At 38.0% G+C, this 19,299-nt stretch overlaps 1 long non-coding RNA gene across 1 annotated transcript in view; it reads right to left on the bottom strand.

The window, feature by feature from the left end:
* Positions 1 to 12,715, bottom strand: part of Gm40652 — a 42,959-nt gene extending 30,244 nt beyond the window's left edge. The window contains exon 1 of the long non-coding RNA XR_871657.2: positions 12,527 to 12,715. This is a non-coding gene — a long non-coding RNA (predicted gene, 40652). The remainder of the gene's footprint in view (positions 1 to 12,526) is intronic.
* Between the last annotated feature and the right edge of the window lie 6,584 nt (positions 12,716 to 19,299).

Below are 19,299 nucleotides of genomic sequence, written 5' to 3'. Positions count from 1 at the left end.
ATTTTGCAAGACACAATGTCCGATAGAAAGTTAACCAGTAAAGATCCACCCAGATTGACAAGGAACCAGAGGCTGGAGAGCCCAGAGACCGAGCAAAAAGTCAATAAAATGATTCCTAACGATATTCTGCTATACTCATAGATTGATGTCTACTCCAATCATCATCACCCTGTCAGCTGATGGGAGCAGACAGAGAGACCTATAGGCAAACATTAGGCTCAGAGAGAGCCCAAGTTGGAGATCTCTATCGGGTTCCTCCCTTGGATCTTGGAGAATTCCCCGAAGTGGGGGGAAGAACAGGGTGAGGAAATTTTTCAAAGGCTAGAGGAGTCAAGGGCACAATGAGAACGTGTCCCACAGAATCAACAGAACAGGGCTCATAGGGGGTCCCAAAACCTGAAGTAACAATCATGGAGCCGGCATGGATCTGAGCTAGGTCTACACGTATGTTATAGTTGTTAGCTTGGTGTCTTTGTTGAGGTCCAACAATGGGAGTGGGGGTGAGTGTTTCTTACTCTTTTGTCTGCCTTTGGGACATTTTTTTTTCTCCTATTAGGTGTCCTCATGAAACCTTGATATGAGCGCATGTGCTTAGTTTTATTGTATCTTCCTAGGCCATTTCAGGTGACTTGTGCTTTTCTGAAGGAAAAATGAGGAGGGGGGGGATTAAAAGAAAGGGGATGTGTGAAGAAGTGGGTGGAATGGAGGGGAAACTGAGGGTGGGTTGTGTTGTATAGGAGAAGAAAAGATAAAAATAAAAGATCCATCCAGGCAAAAGGAATCTTTATATCAGCTAGTGGGAATGTAAGTTAGATCATCCTCCTGGAAGTCAGCATGAGATTCTTCAAAAAACAGAAAGCAGAACCACCTTCAGCCCTGCTACGCCATTCATGGATATATGCCCAAATGAGTCAGCCAGCATAGGACATACATTACTTCACACTCCATATACTATTTACCGCAGCACTATCCATAATTGACAGAATGTGGACGGACTAGCCTAGGTCTCTATTAATGACTAAGTGGGTAAAGAAAGCTTAATGCATATATACACAACGGAGTACTGCTGAGTCTAAAAGAGGAATTAAATCATGGCATCTACAGGGAAAAAACCCACAGAATAGGAGATCACAGGTGAAATAGCCCAGCGTCAGAAACATAAATACCCTATTTTCCTCCCTTGACTATCTTGATTTTTAGACAGTGATATGGATATAGAGGTAGCGTGCTGTTTGGAAAGAGGAGGGGAGTGGGATGACAAGGGGAGGGTTACAGAGAGGATAATAAAAGTGTGGATATCATCAATCTATATAATACACAGGCATGGAACTGTCAGAGTGAAATCCAATATTTTTCACAATTGTAAAAAAAAAAAGTTTATTAAAGTAAAAGAAATCCATGCCAAAGTGCTATAAACTAATATTAGACTGAGTAGATAAGATATTTAAAGCTATAACTTTCCTATAGGAAAATGATGCTAAATCAAACAGACGTTTTTTTAAGAAGATCCACATCAGAGTTTTAGAAATGAAAATGCCCAAGAAGATAAACACATTGAATGATATTAGGAGAGTAAATATTGCAGATGGAAAATGAAGAAAAGGTTGAATTGGAAGAGATAACAATATGAAATGTGTTAACATAAGAAAAAGCCTCAAACGAGTATCAGTGGATTGCTCACTAGTGTCAAGGTATTCAAGATATGTGTGACTGAATTTTGCAAAGAAGTCACAAAAACAAAAACAAAACAATAATAATAATAATAATAATAATAACAAAATTCTCTGAGTACAAAGAGACAATGGTGGAAAAGTTTTAATCTTTAAAAAATCTATTTATTTTAGCTGTGTGGACATGTGTGTGCCTTCTTGTGTGTGTACTCCTCTTTGTGTATATATGTGCATATGAGTTCCTGTTCCCTGGGCGGTGTATGAGACCCTAGAGCTGAAGTCACAGGAGGTTGTGAGTTACCTGATATGGCTTCTGGGAACTGAACTCTGGTCCTTTGTAAGCACAGTATAAGGTCTTAATTAATGAGTTATCCCTCTAGCCCTGAAAAGTACAATTTCTGAAGTGGTAAGCATTTATGAAGACAGAATTACAAGTTTCTCTTTTATTTCCCCAAAGTAGTTCAGTTAAAGCAGGTCACCAAAAATATTTCCAGAAGGGGACAAACACTGTCTTGGAAACAGAAAGTTTTGAGTCTCTCACAGATTAGAGCAGCAAAAAGGCTTTGTGTTCACACTAACATTTTAATATCAGCTCTGATGTAGTGAATTTACCAGAAAAATCATTCAACTAGAATTGTGAGATTAGGCCTTCAGGTGTTGTGTGTGTTGTGTGTGTGTGTGTGTGTGTGTAAATTATGTATGTGTGTTTTCTCTTGTTCTTATTGCTTCTTAGTATTCCAGGATGCTTTTCCAAATAATAGTTGTTTACAAAAATTTGCATATTCTTTTTCTGTGTCTTGTAAATTAGCATCCCTTACTGGAGATATTCTAGCTTTCCAAGATCCTCTGTGGTATTCATGAGGGTGACTCTAGCTTAGTACGCTGAGTACATTTTTTGCCAATACAAATTTGTTGCTAAGCAGATGTGGTGCATTTAATTATGTAATACTACTGATCCGTTTCCCTAGGAAACACCCCAAATTTCACAACATTCAGGAGCCTCAAATCCAGCAAGTGCATGCTTTGTGCCTCTTCCTTGGTCCTGGGCAACGAGAGTGTCCATGAGTAGTAGAGGATTTATTGCTCCTGTTATTATATCATTGAATGGAAATAACATTCTCATGAAGTGCATAGTGGTGTAAACCAGTCTTTATTTTAAAGGAAGTAGGTTTTGGCTTCCCTTAGCTTTATGGTGTGAAGGAAGCTCACATTTCAGAGATCACAATGATTAGAATGGGCATCTCATATGCGGTGCTTAAACTGCCACTATTTATTGACTATGCCATAAATTCAGGTCCTTCAAATTTTGACAAGCTTAGTAGAAGTTGCATCTCAGACTGGACAGGGAGGCTTTCACCCTTGCCTAGAAGTGCCATCTTTAAGTGGAGTTACTTCACTGTTGGGAAGACACAGGTCAGTCCCCAACTGAACCCAGGCTTTTTACAAACTACTAGTGATGGAGTTACATCTTTATAGTATTTAATATTGATTCTTCCTATGGCAAAAGCTTCCTATACAACCACCTGGAAAGGCAGGTTATTTTGTCATCACTCTTGATTACAACTTACTATTTTTTTGATTTCCACCATTTCTTTTTGTTAGAAGGATTTGCATGACTTTTTTGGAGACTTCCAGAAAGTCACCCAGGATTCTTTGATTTTTAACTATTTACTTTGTGCTTTTGTGTTATTTGAACCACATTTATAACATTTTTGTTAAGTTATTTTAATATTTTGAACTTTTATCTACTGGAATACATTTAATGGATGTTATCTTCATCAATGACAAAAATTAAGTTTGCACATTTATGAACTCATATTTGTACAAATTCTTACCCATGGTCACTGCCTTCTTGCATTCATCAGTTTGAACAGTCATTTGGCTGATGACTGTGTGTGTGCGTGTATGTGTGTCTGCAATTGGTATGTGTTTTAAAAAGTGGGATGGATAAGAGGTTGACTTGATAATACCAGCTACTATTTCATCAGTTCCAATGCTAGAAAATGTTGAACAGGTTTGATTTTTCAAAAGCAGCAGATCCTGGATATCTTCAGGATCAAAGAGACAAGCTATACAGAACCATTTGTTCTTTAAGAGACAGCTTGAGTCAATTTAAACTCATTCGTGTTCTTGACATTGTAAAAGAAAATATGTAGGATGTTCCTCAACTTCAAAGCTAAAGCTAACACTCTGAGCAGAATACAAGATGCAACTCTTCTCCTGCTTGGCATATTCTAAGACCTGTTCTGGGTGCTGGGATAGAGAAATGTATACAAGTAAATCCCTCTATAATACAAGGCTATTTATTTTGGATTGACTGTTGGAAACAAGTACTTACTGATTTGTGTGCAAGACATACTAACTGAATGATGTGTCAGCCTTCTTGTTCATCCTGGTATTCTTCATATGCTTGGGCTTGACAAGCAAATGACTGACCTTTGATTTGCTAAATTATTCTGTATTGGAGTAGGACTTGTTTTTGTTTCAAAGATCCCATCTCAAATAAGTTTTCTGATCACATCAAAAAGTCTGTTCCCTAGTCCAGGCATCTTACACTTTAGACTAACACATATGCAATAGATAAGAATATATGAAGGATTATCCCACCCCTCCTTTAAAGCCTTTCAGCTTACTCTCTTTTATCTGTAAGAGAAGATATTAATTTTGATATAAATCATAATCATTATTTTGTATTCAATATTTAAAGTTTTAAAAAATGTTTAAAAATTTTAAAAGTGTAGAAATGTAAAACTTACTACTTCTCAAAGTTCATTTTTGAGTCACAGAAATTCATATGTAAATAAATAATTTTCAAGCTTTGCTTTCTTTATTCAATTTTAGATTAATGTTACTGATGCAGTTCTTTCTTTTAAGTCATCTTTTATATGCAGATTCAAAGCCTTGGTTATAAGAATTTAAATGCTAAGTGGAAACCCAAATGAAAAGTTCCTTGTCTTATTCCATTATAACAAAACCACAAACTATGACATGGGGAAATTTAACTTTCCATGTAATTTTCTTTAAAAGGATATAATCTTTTCGAATTTACTTATTCCTGAAATCATCACCTTTATCAGAAGTTGTCCATTTAACAGTAATAAAGCATGCAGAATAAAATAGTACCGGCATGTAAGTACCTGCACTTAAGTAAGCAGTGGGGTTAGTCTATGATGTGAAGGAGACTGGAGAGCATACAGTTAGGGTCTTTGGCTCATCTACAGTTCCCCACTATTGACCTCAGCAGACACGAGGAAGCATGGTGAGTGTTGAAGGACACACAGATAGAGAAAGGAAAAAATACCAAAATCAAGGACAATAGGTGACAATCACTTAGAATCATCATGGTGTGATTTACGATGGCAGGAAATTCTGGACACCTCAGACTTTTCCTTTCATTGTGAAATTCATGACAAGAGAATGGGATGAAATCAGCCATAGGAGTGTAAAACAAAATATAACAAAATAGTAAGGCATCTGATTTTCTACATGCAGGTGCAAACAAAGGCAATTTTTTTTTCAATGTCCAAATGTTATTTCCTTCTTTCCCATTATTTCTCTTTGGGGGGGGGGTGTTTTGTTTTGTTTGTCTTTGTTTTTTTGGAGACAAAACATGAATTCGCTGTTTTGGATTTCTTTGTATGTGTTAACACAACACTTAAATTTCCAATAGTTTCTAAGACTTACACAATGATAACTATCTTTGAGGACTAGAAATCATTTTCATCTTGCAGCTAGTATTAAAGCTAGCCAGCATGAAGGAAGCTTCTAAAACAGTTCTAGCTTGATTTCTCTGTATTCTACAAGATTGTGTGTGTCTTTAGCAATAAGATCTTACCATTAGTAAAAGAAAAAAATTAGAGGGGATCTTAACGATATATTCTCTTTAAAATCCTTGAAACCAAATTCCATGTGACAGAAATAATGGCAGTGGTATAGAGAAACTATAATAGCCAGGTAGTGAAGACATAGTCACATTTAATTCTTGGACTGTGTTTTGTGTTGACGAGCACCGAATACACACACACACTCATATATATCATATATATATATATATATATATATATATATATATATATATATAAACATCATATTTCACTCCATATTTCATTCCCCACCCGTCCTGTCCACCCTCTGACTTTTCCACATCCCATACCTCATCCCTACCCTCTGTCTCCATGTGGATGTCCCTACTCCCTACCCCACCTCTAAACTACCTTGGGCCTCCAGTCTCTTGACGGTTACATGCATCATCTCTGAATGGACACAGACCGGGAAGTCCTCCACTGTAATGTGTTGGGGGCCTCATATCAGCTGGTATATGTTGTCTGTTTTGTGGTCCAGTGTTTGAAAGATCTCAGGCGGCCAGATTAATTGAGACTGCTGGTCCTCCTACAGGGCTGCCTTTCTCTTCAACTTCTTTTAGCCTTTCCTAATTCAACAACAGGGGCAGCAGCTTCTGTTCATTGTTTGGGTGCAAAACTCTGCATCTGACTCTTTCAGTTGCTTGTTGGGTCTTCCAGAGCATGGTCATGTTAGATCCCTTTTTGTGAATGCTCCATAGCCTCAGTAATAGTGCCAGGTCTTGGAACCTCCTCTTGAGCTGGATCCCACCTTGTGCCTGTCACTGGACCGTCTTTTTCTCAGGCTCCTCTACATTTCCATCCCTGTAATTCTCTCAGACAGGAACAATTATGGGTCAGAGTTGTGACTATGAGATGCCCTCCCTCCCTCGTTTGATGCCCTGTCCTCCTGCTGGAGGTAGGCTCTATAATTTCCCTGTCCCTACTGTCAGACATTTTATCTAAGATCCCTCCCTTTGATTCCTGAGAGTCTCTCACCTCCCAGGTCTCTAGTGTATTCTGGAGGGTCCCCCCAACCTCCTGTCTCCCAAAGTTGAATGTTTCCATTCTTTCTACTGGCCCTCAGGACTTCAGTCCTTTACTGTCACCCAATACCAGATCATGTTCCTCTCTCCTCCCTACCTTGTCTACTTTCCCTTCCTGATACCTCCCACCCTCCCCACTTGTGATTGCTTTCTTCTCCTCCCAAGTGCGACTGCAGCATCTTCATTTGGGCACTTCAACTTGTTGACGTTTTTGAGTTCTGCGGGTTGCTATCGTCAGCAAATTTAATAATTAAACTTCTATAAGCTACAATGTTGTGACTATTAATTAACATAAAATACACAAGGAATCTACAAGTGCTTTTCTTCACAGATTTGTAGGTAAAAAAGGGGAAGGTGCATGGATGGTGGACTTTGCTGAACAGGGTTATGGCTACTCAGCTTGCATGAGTTCTGCGAAGAGGGAACTGGAAGAACCCGAGGTACCTATCCTAAGCAGATAGGATTCCCTACAGTCTCAACTTGCTTTACAGGGTTGATTTTCAACTTGCATTACAGGTTTGCTTATGTCTGCAGAAAGCTTTTACTTTGTTATCTGGCTGGATATATACAGTACTTCCCACTGCACAACAAATCACTCAAATGCCTGGAACAGGAAGCAGGAAGGAGTAGTTCTGCCAAAAAAAAAAAATGACCTCTGGGTTGAGATGGTGACTGGAGCCTGTATAGCAGGCCAGTGTAGGATCTTGTTTTAATATCTTTGATCTTCCTGAGCTGATGGGATCCAGCCTCTCTGGAACTGTATTAAAAGTCTTGTGGTTGATCTGATGCTCATGTAAGAGAAGAGTTTGCTAACTTAAAGTGGGGTATTTAAGGTATTACATAATCAGGAATTTGTATTTGTTCTTAACCCTGCTTTACAAGATTCACCTACTTGATTCATTCAACCATAGTGATTCTTCAGGTCAGTGATGTTTCTACAACCAGGTAATTCTAGGATGTCTTCTTACTAGCAACAAGAGGTTATTTATTTTAATTCAATTAGCTAAACATCTAGGAAAGATGAGTTCAGAAATTGTGATTGCAAGTTCAAGAGTGTGTGTGTGTGTGTGCATGAGTGAGTGTGTCTGTGTTTTTCTGGGTCTGATCAAGAGCCTTGTATAAACTAGGATAGCACTCTACTACAGAACTACATCTCAAGTTTCATGATAACTATTAATGTTTATTTTTAGTTGTCAAGCTCAAAACATATCAGCATCATAAGATGTCTTAAAGATTGCAAACCATGTGTACAAACATAGCCTAATTTTATTTGCTTCATATTTACAAGATAGATACCTTTGAACACCAATGCCAGAGGAAGAAGCCAAAAGACTCAGTGATTCCATGCCTTAGTAAGGCTGTGGTGCTGAGAGTGCCAATATCAGATTCCTGGCTTCTTTCCTTCTAAGATCTGTAAAACTAAGAATATGTGGTTCATTGCACAGTGTCAATGAAGGTTTGGATATGGGATGTAAAGTAATAAATATGGATAAAATGTCTAAGTCTTTGAGCCAAATTACTCCCTTTGGTATCTGTCATTTTCTGCCAGGAGTGCACAGGGGCCAGGAAACTAGTCTCTCAGTGGGAATTATAGGAAGAAACCACTTGAATCACAGCTTAGATATTCAGCCCAATCGAAGCAACTTTCAAGAGCTTATATCTACCCACAGCTTGGAGAGTCAACATAAAGATGCCAATAAATCATGTTTATCAAATGTCTCCTTAAAATTACTTTGGCATCTTGCATTGTGACTACATAATTCCACAGCTGTTAAACTTAAAGATGATAAACATGGCAACTAACAACAAAATCTCCAGAACTGGGGGCTCTAGGGAACCTGCTGTATTTGGGTAATTAAATTTTATTAGAAAAATAATACAAAGAAATTTTGTGGATAGCAATGGTAATTCTAAACTTCCACAGAACACTTCATACTCTTGTAGGAAATACTTAGTGGCCTAATATTCCAAATATGGATGCCCTGAGACAGTGCCATGGAATCATAGCATGTTTGTTAAGTGACTTGTATTAGAGGGGATATTCTTTTATCTTTCCTATGTTTTTCATATGTAGATATCTTTTGAACATTTATTAGCCATTATTTAATAACTGTAAATTCATAACATTGAAGATTTGTATTTAGTAGTTATTTATAGACAATGATTGCTCACTGATCTAGAGTAGAAAAGTTTTGGTTTTATTGAAATGAAATTTTGAACATAGGCACTGATCCTTGGACTAGTGTTTTTGTCTTAATTTCAATAACTAGTACTGGGATGGTTGGATAAATAAAGGAGGTTATCTCTGAGCCTATTTTCTTACATAGAAATGCAAGATTAAACACAGTTGTAATTACGTTTCTAAGGAGGGAGCTGAGATTTACCCTTGCTGTAGCTTTTGCCTGAATGTAAAAGATGCAGCAGGTATAAAATATCAATGTCCTTCCCCACATCCCATTACTATTTTGATTCATTTTATATGAAAATCTTCTTAAACTGCTATAAATACTGTCCCATTTTTAAACTGATAGAACAGACTAGAGTAAATCACACAGTAAAATATTAGTATTTATTTTCTTCCTGTGTTTGCAGAGCAATAGTGTCAGTAATTCCCTCCTTATTTACAGGAAGATCAAACACTAATAGAAAAAATTATATTCAAAATTCATGTACAGATATGCCAAGGTAGGAATTCAAGCACCCTGCCTCCAGAATTCCTGTGCTTAGCCCTAATATAGTTTCACTGGGTACACAAACTGTATATGAAAGGAAAATGGACAATGCCTGATAATCATCAGCTTCCTGAAATTAGAAACAATGTAACCACCTCCCACATGGTCCCACTGCCAGGACCTACCATGCCTTACTAATCATGGTGAATCCTATCTCAAACCATGAGCCAAAAGAAATCCTTTAAAACTTAGATCCTGTCAGATATTTCATCAAAACAATGAAAGTAACAGATACAGCTCCTAACATCACCAATTTAGTAAATGCCAGGGCTGAGTTACTAATTTAGTATTGGCCATGGCAGTGCACGCCTGCTATTCCAACATTTTAGAGATAGAAGCAAAACTAGGAATTCAAAGTCATTCTCATCTACCTAGGGGTTCAGGCTCAGTTCAGAGCACAAGGCTTTGAATAAAAATAAGAGTGATTGATATTTGACAAAGATATCTTGCAGGGGCTTTGTGAGAAGTGGGAGACGATGAGGGGAGGAATAATGGAGAAGAGATGGCAAAAGGCATGACCTATGATCCAATAATCATTGTATGAAACTGTCAACATGGAACCCATTGTCACACATATACTAGTATTATCTTTAAGAAAAGATCAAAAATTCAGGTGACAGCAGATGCTGGTGAGGATGTGGAGGAAGAGGAACACTCCTCCATTGCTGGTGGGATTGCAAGCTTGTACAACCACTCTGGAAATCAGTCTGGCAGTTCCTCAGAAAATTGGACATAGTACTACCAGAGGATCCCGCAATACTTCTCTTGGGCATATATCCAGAAGATGTCCCAACCGGTAAGAAGGACACATGCTCCACTATGTTCATAGCAGCCTTATTTATAATAGTCAGAAGCTGGAAAGAACCCAGATGCCCCTCAACAGAGGAATGGATACAGAAAATGTGGTACATTTACACAATGGAGTGCTACTCAGCTATTAAAAAGAACGAATTTATGAAATTCCTAGGCAAATGGGTGGACCTAGAGGGCATCATCCTGAGTGAGGTAACCCAATCACAAAGGAACTCACACAATATGCACTCACTGATAAGTGGATATTAGCCTAGAAACTTAGGATACCCAAGATATAAGATACAATTTGCTAAACGCATGAAACTCAAGAAGAACAAAGACCAAAGTGTGGACACTTTGCCCCTTCTCAGAATTGGGAACAAAACACCCATGGAAGGAGTTACAGAGACAAAATTTGGAGCTGTGAAGAAAGGATGGACCATCTAGAGACTGCCATATCCAGGGATCCATCCCATAATCAACTTCCAAACGCTGACACCATTGCACACACTAGCAAGATTTTGCTGAAAGGACCCAGATATAGCTCTCTCTTGTGAGACTATGCCGGGGCCTAGCAAACACAGAAGTGGATGCTCACAGTCAGCTATTGGATGGACCACAGGGCCCCCAATGGAGGAGCTAGAGAAAGTACTCAATGAGCTAAAGGGAACTGCAACCCTATAGGTGGAACAACATTATGAACTAACCAGTACCCCCCTGGAGCTCGTGTCTCTAGCTGCATATGTATCAAAATATGGCCTAGTAGGCCATCCCTGGAAAGAGAGGCCATTGGACTTGCAAACTTTATATGTCCCAGTACAGGGGAATGCCAGGGCCAAAAAGTGGGAGTGGGTTGGTAGGGGAGTGGTGGGGAGGGTATGGGGGACTTTTGGAATAGCATTGGAAATGTAAATGAGGAAAATACCTAATAAAAATATTTTTTAAAAATTTAAAAAGAAAGTATCTATTTGAAAAAATTGAAAAAAAGTCAATTATGTCTATATCAGATTTCCTCTGTGATCAAAGATAGTATTCCTTTAAAGCTATCTTGGAAAGATAATGCAATGTTACAACAATTTATATTACTGCTGTGAAATTAGTTTTGCAAGTAATGTTTTTCTGTAACTGCTAAGAGCTCACATTTTTGATGGTTTGATTGTTGTACCCAACAAAGTATGTGACACTATCTTTTAAAAAGTTTTTTTCCTTGGTGTGTTTGGCTTTATATAGATAACAGAGAAAGTTAAAGTCTCGTATTTAATTTGTGCCATGGATTTGTTTTTTACACATTTACCAATTACCTAGTATAATTACATTTTTATTGCTCATTATACAAAAACACTGTGATGATGATCAACCTGTGGGAAATCTAGATGTAATAGAGAAGTATTTCTCTATTACAGAGAGAGGCAAGAATGAGAATAAGTGTTTTCAAGAAAGGTGGTTCAAAAAACTTTCACACACAAAATTAGAAAAATTTTCTCATCTCTTCCTGTCCTTTATTATTCACCATCCTTCCTTCTTCTTCTTTCTCATGTCCCCCTCATTCTCCTTCCCTTTCTCCTCCTTCTCTTTTTCTTCCCAAGGTACATATTCTAGAGACAACATCATTTACAATAGGTCTTTATCATCTAACATAGACTCTCATGTGTCAAAATCTCATTTGAGTGTTCACTGCCCAGTCTGAAGTAGGTGGCAGTATATATATATATATATATATATATATATATATATATATATATATATATATATATAAACACCTTTTGCAAGTATTAAAAAAATGTGCCAACATGCCTCCTAGAGAGAATTTTAAATTCATTGGTCTATTACTAAAAGAAAAAAACCAAACAAAATAACAGATTCATAGAGCATAAACACTAAACATTTGATGGGTATATAGACAGATGAATAAAAGATAGAAAATATTTACTTATGTCTGTATTTGAGGGATAAGATATGTTTTATCTATTGTAATTATTTACCATACTTGTATGTTTAAATTTTATTTTTGTGTTCATATATGTATGTGTATGTGTGTGGCCTACATATGCCATAGTATATGTGCGAGTCAGAGGGCAGTTTTCAGAAGATGAGTCTCCTCTTCTATTTTTGGGTCCTAAGTATCAAACTCAGGTCAAAAGGATTGAGGGTAAACACTTGTAAGTCACCGAACTATTTCACCTGATCCATTTGTGCTATTTAAAATTTAATCTTTTTCTATTCCAATTTTGCTACTTAAAATGCTTTAACAAAATTTTATGCAATAGTTACTTATGTGCTATTTAAATGTGTGGTTGGTGTTGTTAGTCCTTAATAAAAATTTTAGTTCAAGACCTCAACATGATTTTGATGGCCTTTGTTATTATATTAGTCATGGTTCTCTAGAGTAATAAAGCTTGTAAAAAAAAATATATATATATATATGGAGATTTATTAGAATTACTTACAGACTGTGGTCCAGCTAATCCAAAAATGACTGCCTATGAACATGAAGTCCAAACATCCAGTAGTTGTACAGTCCGTGACACCAGTCATCTCAGCTGCTCATCAAAATACCCTGGAATCCTGAAGAAGCAAGCTCTAATTCTAGTGAAGTAACAGACTTGCCAGTGAAGTGAGAGCAAGCAGGCAAGAGCAACTGCTTCCTTCTTTCATGTCTGTATATAGGCTTCCGACAGCAGCTGTGATTCAGATTAGTGATGGCTCTTCCCTTCCAAAAGATCCAGACTAAAGATATTTCTTCCCATTTCAAATGATTTAAGTAAGCAAAAAATTCCCTCACAGGTATGCTCAGCCATTTGGGGGTTTTAGTTAATTTCCAATGTAGTCTAGTTGACAACCAAAATAGCTAAGACAGTTACATATTAAGAAATGTTACATAACTTATTTTTCTTTTCTTTTTCTTTTTTTAAATTGGTTATTTATTTCATTTACATTTCCAATGCTATCCCAAAAGTCCCCCACATGCTCCCCCACTCACTCCCCCACCCACCCATTCCCACGTTTTGGTCCTGTAGTTCCCCTGTACTGAGGCATATAAAGTTTGCACGACTAATGGGCCTCTCTTTCCACTGATGGCCGACTAGGCCACCTTCTGATTCACATGCAGCTAGGGACACGAGCTCCAGGGGGGTACTGGTTAGTTCATATCGTTGTTCTACCTATAGGATTGCAGATCCCTTTAGCTCCTTGGGTACTTTCTCTAGCTCCTCCATTGGGAGCCCTGTGGTCCATCCAATAGCTGACTGTGAGCATCCACTTCTGTGTTTGCTAGGCTCTGGCATAGTCTCACAAGAGACAGCTCTTTTTGGGTCCTTTCAGCAAAGTCTTGCTAGTGTATGCAATGGTGTCAGCGTTTGGAAGCTGATTATGGGATGGATCCTATTTATTTATTCTTTTATTTCTGTGTTATGTGCACATGAGGACAGGTACCCACAGAGGCCAGAGGATACCTTGCAGCTCGAGTTACAGGTGGTTGTAAGCCACTGAGCATAGGTTCTGTAAAACAAACTGAGATACTTAGCAAGTGCTCTTCGCTGCTGAGGGTCCTCTCGCTCACTTAAGTACCTTTGAAAAGTGAGCAGAAGTGGGCTAAGCACCATATTGCACGGCGAACAGCATGCAAATGTCGGAGGTCCAACACTTCCAATGTCAAAATAATTTATTTTCCTACTAAGCATTGTTAACGCCTATGTTTTTGTTGGGAGTATTTCTAGTTGGAACATATATAGAAGAAGAGACATACAGGTTTGTTAGTCATTTTCTGACAGGAAGTATTTCTTTAGAACAGGTAGGATCACTTTTGTTAGTTGAAAATCTTTCTTGCCTTAGAACAATGGGGTCTCAGTCTTCCAGAGCTGCAACCCTTTAATACAGCCTCCTCATGCAGTGGTGACCCCCAACCATAAAATCATTTGCATTGCTACTTCATAACTGTAATTCTGCTACTGTTTTGAATTGTAAATATCTGATATGCAGTATATCTAGTATGTGACCCCTGTGAAAGGGTCATTTTACCTCCAATGGGATTGTGACCTACTGTCGAGAAGCAATGCCTTGGATCCTTTCATGTGGCTCCTTCTGGGACAACCACAGAGTTTTATTAATAAATACTTATCTCATGCAATCAAAACTCTTTGGGTAAAAACAGGTGAGATCTTATACATTTTTCATCTTGACAGAGAAAAGAAAAAATCAACATGTTTAAATTTTTAGGGTTTTTAAATTAAGTACTCTTAGAAAATACATGTGACATCACTTTTCCTGTCTCACCTTCCTCGTCTGTAAAGAATAGACAAGTAGGGACTTTGGTCCCCAAGGTATTGCCAAGAGAAGTATTATTATTTTTTTTTGTATTTGATGGTGCTTGTATATTTTTTCTAGCTATCAGAGGCTTATGTTCATCTTTGTTTTAGAGACTCTACTTTTAAACAAGTTTTCTGGCATTAATTAATGGCAGAAATTCATTGATTTCTGGCATTAATTAAGTAATAATTTAATAGTTCATGGAGATAAGATGATGTTAAATGTGTTAAATATTGTTAGCATGTTGAGAGGTGAGTGATAAAATACTATATGTAATTTATCTGGTCTGTGTTTGGCTTAATACTGGCATGTCATGGTTAGGTGTTCACGCTTTATCGCTTCCTGAAGTGGATGGAAATTATATTCTCTTACTTGTATCTCCAAAACATACCACCTTACAGCAAAAGACAGAATGCTGACATCTCGATGACAGGAGGAATGGTCTGTGTGAGCGATAACAGGCACAGCCCTGTTCCCAGACCCTGAATTTTATCTTCCGGGGTGTCACCTCACCTACGTTCTATAGCTTTGCTGGGCAAATTCTAAAATGACTGTTCTGTCAGCCTTTTCATGTGACGAGGACATCCAGATTGCCACAGTTGCCAAATACAGAAAATGTCATTTGCAATAGTTTCAAAGTCATTTCTGCTCTGACTCAGCTGTGACCAATGACATGCACAGAGACATGTGAGAACCTTGACGCTTGTCCTGAGAAGATACACACTTTCTAAAGAAAGAAAACTATTTTGAAACTTCTGAAGGTGACAGCTTTTCCTGTTCACACTCAGCAAACACATTAGTTGGATTCTTTTGATTATCAATTAGTAACTTGTTTTCTGGTACTGCAGGCATTGATGCTGTTTTTAGCATTAAAATGTCTGTGGGCAAAGTGGAATTTAGTATGCTTTAGGCATTATGATTACTACTCTGTGGGCAATATCCTTGCAACTATTATAATTAATAAATTTTTAACCATGAAGAGGTTCAGGCCTCATGAAGAGGTTCACTTAAAATTAATAAAATAAAGGGTTGGATCATACTACTTTCTAAGACATTTCCTATTTCACATTTCACATCATTGAATTCTTGGACTGAAGAGCTCATAAGGCATGTGAGGCCATAGTCATGAGCTTTAAGACACTTTCATCTAAGTGGTAGCATTCTAAGATCCTAGTTTTGATTTTTTTGTTTCACTAAGAGGCTATGTTGATTTCTGATATAGAAGAAAGCAAGAATACTGTGGGAAAGGTTAAAAAATCACCATAATACTGATATAAACCAGTGAACTAGACTTAATATGAGATTGTTCTAAGTCGAGTTAAAAAAATGTAATTTTGAAATGTAAGACAAATTATTTTATACCATAGAAATGCAACAAGCTTAGATGTCTTTACTCTGATTCTGAAACAGGAAAGTGTAGTTATAGAATTATATTAGCTAATATGACTTCCTCTTCATGTTTATTTTAGCAGAATATACTGTGTAAGGGCTCTGTAGTTATTATTAGCTCTAGTAGCAAGACTTCAGGAGTTCATATTGCTGCTCTGAAACCTTGCCTTCACCAGGTACCAGTCAGCAGGTTACTCTCCTCGTGACTCAGTTTCCTTACCATTAGAATGGGAATCATACAAGTACCTATTGTGTTGTGATTGAATCATTTAATCACTTTAAATGTTTAAGATGGTGATCAATAAATACTGTCTCTTGTAATAATGAATCCTGAAATTAAAAATGGAAGAAAATAAATTGGGGGTACAGATGCTTGACTTGAGAGATATTTTCAATCTAGAGTCCAAGAATATATCTTGAGGTGTCTGTGTTAAGTAGAGTTCATGGGAATTGTCAGAGACACTGAAGCATTTCACACAGCTGCAGGAGAAGAGCCAAGACTTCCAGCTAGCTCTAAAGATAGACCATCAGCCTGCATAGAATTTGTCTCATGCACATTTACAAGTCAGGCATAATGTGACACATTCATCAAGCCTTTTTAGAGGGTAAATAGAGGGTATGCTGACAGCAGTATTAATTGTTTGGTCATGAGGCTGTAGCCCATATCAAATCTTTGGTGTCTGAAACCGGATCACCCTGATTCCGGTCACCAGGAAACTGGTTCCAATCTTTTCTTGTCCTCCACAGTGGGGGAATTGAGGCTATGTTAAGTTCAAGTAGTACATGGCCAGCACATTTTCATTTGAGTAGGGTGAGAGAGATATTTCCAGTGTCCCAGTATGGAATGAAATGCATAAGATAGTAGCTCATGGCCATGCAATTGCCCAAAACACAAGAAGGGAAGGCAAAAGCTGAATGTAATTTTCTGGGCAGGGGATCACAGTCATTCTGAACTCCTTAAAGAATGGAAGACTAAGACACGTAAAGACAACTAATAAAAATGGACCACTTTCAGGGGGACTTGAACTCAGGAACTTAAAAGGAAAAGTCTTTGGCAATTTTTTTACAGTGCTGTCAGAGAGAGCAGTGGTCAAACACTCTTCGGCTTCTTGATTTTCTCCTTGTATCAAATATATTTGTCCTGACAGCTCCACGACTTCAACTCATTGTATTCCTCTTGGTTAGGTCAAAGTAATTGAACATAGCTGGAAAAGAAATACACTACCTGACTAATGGGTTTCAATTTAAACTCACAATAGTTTTACAAATGGACATGCTGTGCTGTCTTACCATCCTGAGATGGTGTCCCAAAGGGTTCACTTGCCTTTGTGCCCACTCTACCCCCATTCTGGTCCTTTTTGCTTGTCTGCTGGCTGTTTTTGTTTTGTTTTTGCCACGGACTGGGCCTAGTCAGGCCCCCCTCAATCTGTGGGAAATCAGGAGTTCCAGCAGGTGGACACGGAGTTGGCGAGAGGGGAGGTGACAAACAGACATGACACAAGGGAGTGTGGATCTAAATGTATTGTCCAAAGGAACACCAGACTTTTTTATACAGAGGAAAAACAAAAAAAAACCCAGGCGAACACATCTGCCAAGTTACATTGACACAAAACAAACAAACAAACAAACAAACAAACAAACAAACAAATAAATAAATAAATAAATAAAATAAAAAGAATGCATACATAAAAAGATGCCCAGGACCAGGCCATGCTTACCACTTAAAATGGAGCCAGGTGAATGCTCTGATGCAATGCTAGTCTCTTGTTAAACCCACCACCAGCGGTTCTTTAGTAAATACCTGATTATGCTATTCCTCTGGGCCTAATGAAGAAACCTGTACCAGGGGAATTCCCTTCCACTAACTTTCCTATTTGCTAGGACATTGTGTATTCCTGTGTTTGGGTGTGACTCAGCTATTGTCCTATGTAATTACTATGTAGACCAGCCCTGAGCTTTCCTAGCTCTGTACTTTGTAATGTCTGATTATTTTCACTGTCTCTACTAGAAGTGAATTTGAATATTACTGAATAGATAATATTCTTACTGAATTCCAAGCTCACTGTAGATTTCAAGGATTTTCTAGGAACCATTGGAACACTGGTGGGGGCTTAGCTATGTCAAAAACCAATCCTTAAAGGCACTTATAATAAAACAATACTGAAAGAGAACATACACCAGCCTAACTCGGGGTCAGGGTTTGAGTATATGGGCTATGGAAATGCCAAGGTTTCAGGAGGCAAAGTTTCCTTGAAACTCTTTGCCTCGTGACTGCTTTCAGGCCCTTAGACCTACCAAGCAGACTGCACTGGAGTGGACATAGCAGGTTTTGTTGTATGTTTTTTTTGTTTTATTTTTTACTAAACAAACAAACATGAAGCCCTGTGCCAGAACACCCTCTTCTTCCCAAGCAAGCTAGACACCATGTCTGTGCACATCTCTCACCTCATTTTTCCATCTCTGCTTTTTCTGCTTGTTCCATCCCAAGCTTAGCTCTCAATTCCTGCCCATCTCTCCTATGTTAGCCTAGTGTTCCTTTCTATTGGGTTTCCCAGCCCTGAATTATAATCTTAAAATTTTGCTTACCCCTCCCAACAACAATCTACTGACCATTACTCTATTCCCTTCTATATCAAGACTTCTTGAAGGAGTTAATGTACTCTGCGTTTCATTCCAGAAAGTCTCCTTCTCTGATGTTCTAAAAATGCTCTAACTGCTGTGACAGTGATGAGTTCAATGATGCCTGCTCCCCTAGCTACACTGTGTATGTCTCCCCAACCTCTCCTTGCTTTCTTGCACCTTGGTGCCCACATCACTTCAACTTTCTTTGCCAACCTGTCTTTCTTTCTTACAACTTACAGTTTTGGTGTACACCCTTCTTCCAGTCTTGGGTGTGGCTCCTTCTTGCTTAACTTAGATTCCAGGAAATACCATGATTTTATACTCTGATAAATACCACTTTTATAGCTCCTACACTCTCCCCAAAATTTGGTGTCTATACCTAATGGTAGAGTTGGCATGCACCTTTGGTACATCAGGATTTCAATGTCCTTGAGCATTTTTATTAATGTATCTTTTCTTGTTCCCACATTTGTTTGTCCATTCTCATAGATACATGCATTAATCCAGGTAGAAAAAGCCAGACCTTTCAGCCAGGCTTCATTGTTTTCCTTTCATGATTCATATCATCTCCACCAACTGCCATAATCAAAGGGTCTTTTCCTTCTCTATCATTGGATAGAACTGATACCTGATTATTGCAGATATTATGTGGGCTGTATCAGAACAACAATTTAGACCAGAACTTTTGCCTTTGGAAGGTTTCGGATTTGCTATTTATATATTGTAATTTGGGGCAGGAAGTAGTCAAGAAATTTATCTATTCCTTTATTTTTAATTGGATATTTTATTTATTTACATTTCAAACATTTGTTTTCCCCTTTCCAGATCTTCCCTTCAGAACCCCCCTATAACATCCACCCTTCCCCTACCTCTATGAGGGTACTCCCCCACCCAACAACCCACT

Source organism: Mus musculus, chromosome 10 (assembly GCF_000001635.26).
Source record: "Mus musculus strain C57BL/6J chromosome 10, GRCm38.p6 C57BL/6J".
In the NCBI taxonomy this organism is placed as follows: domain Eukaryota; kingdom Metazoa; phylum Chordata; class Mammalia; order Rodentia; family Muridae; genus Mus; species Mus musculus.
This window is presented reverse-complemented; position numbering and strand designations above follow the sequence as displayed.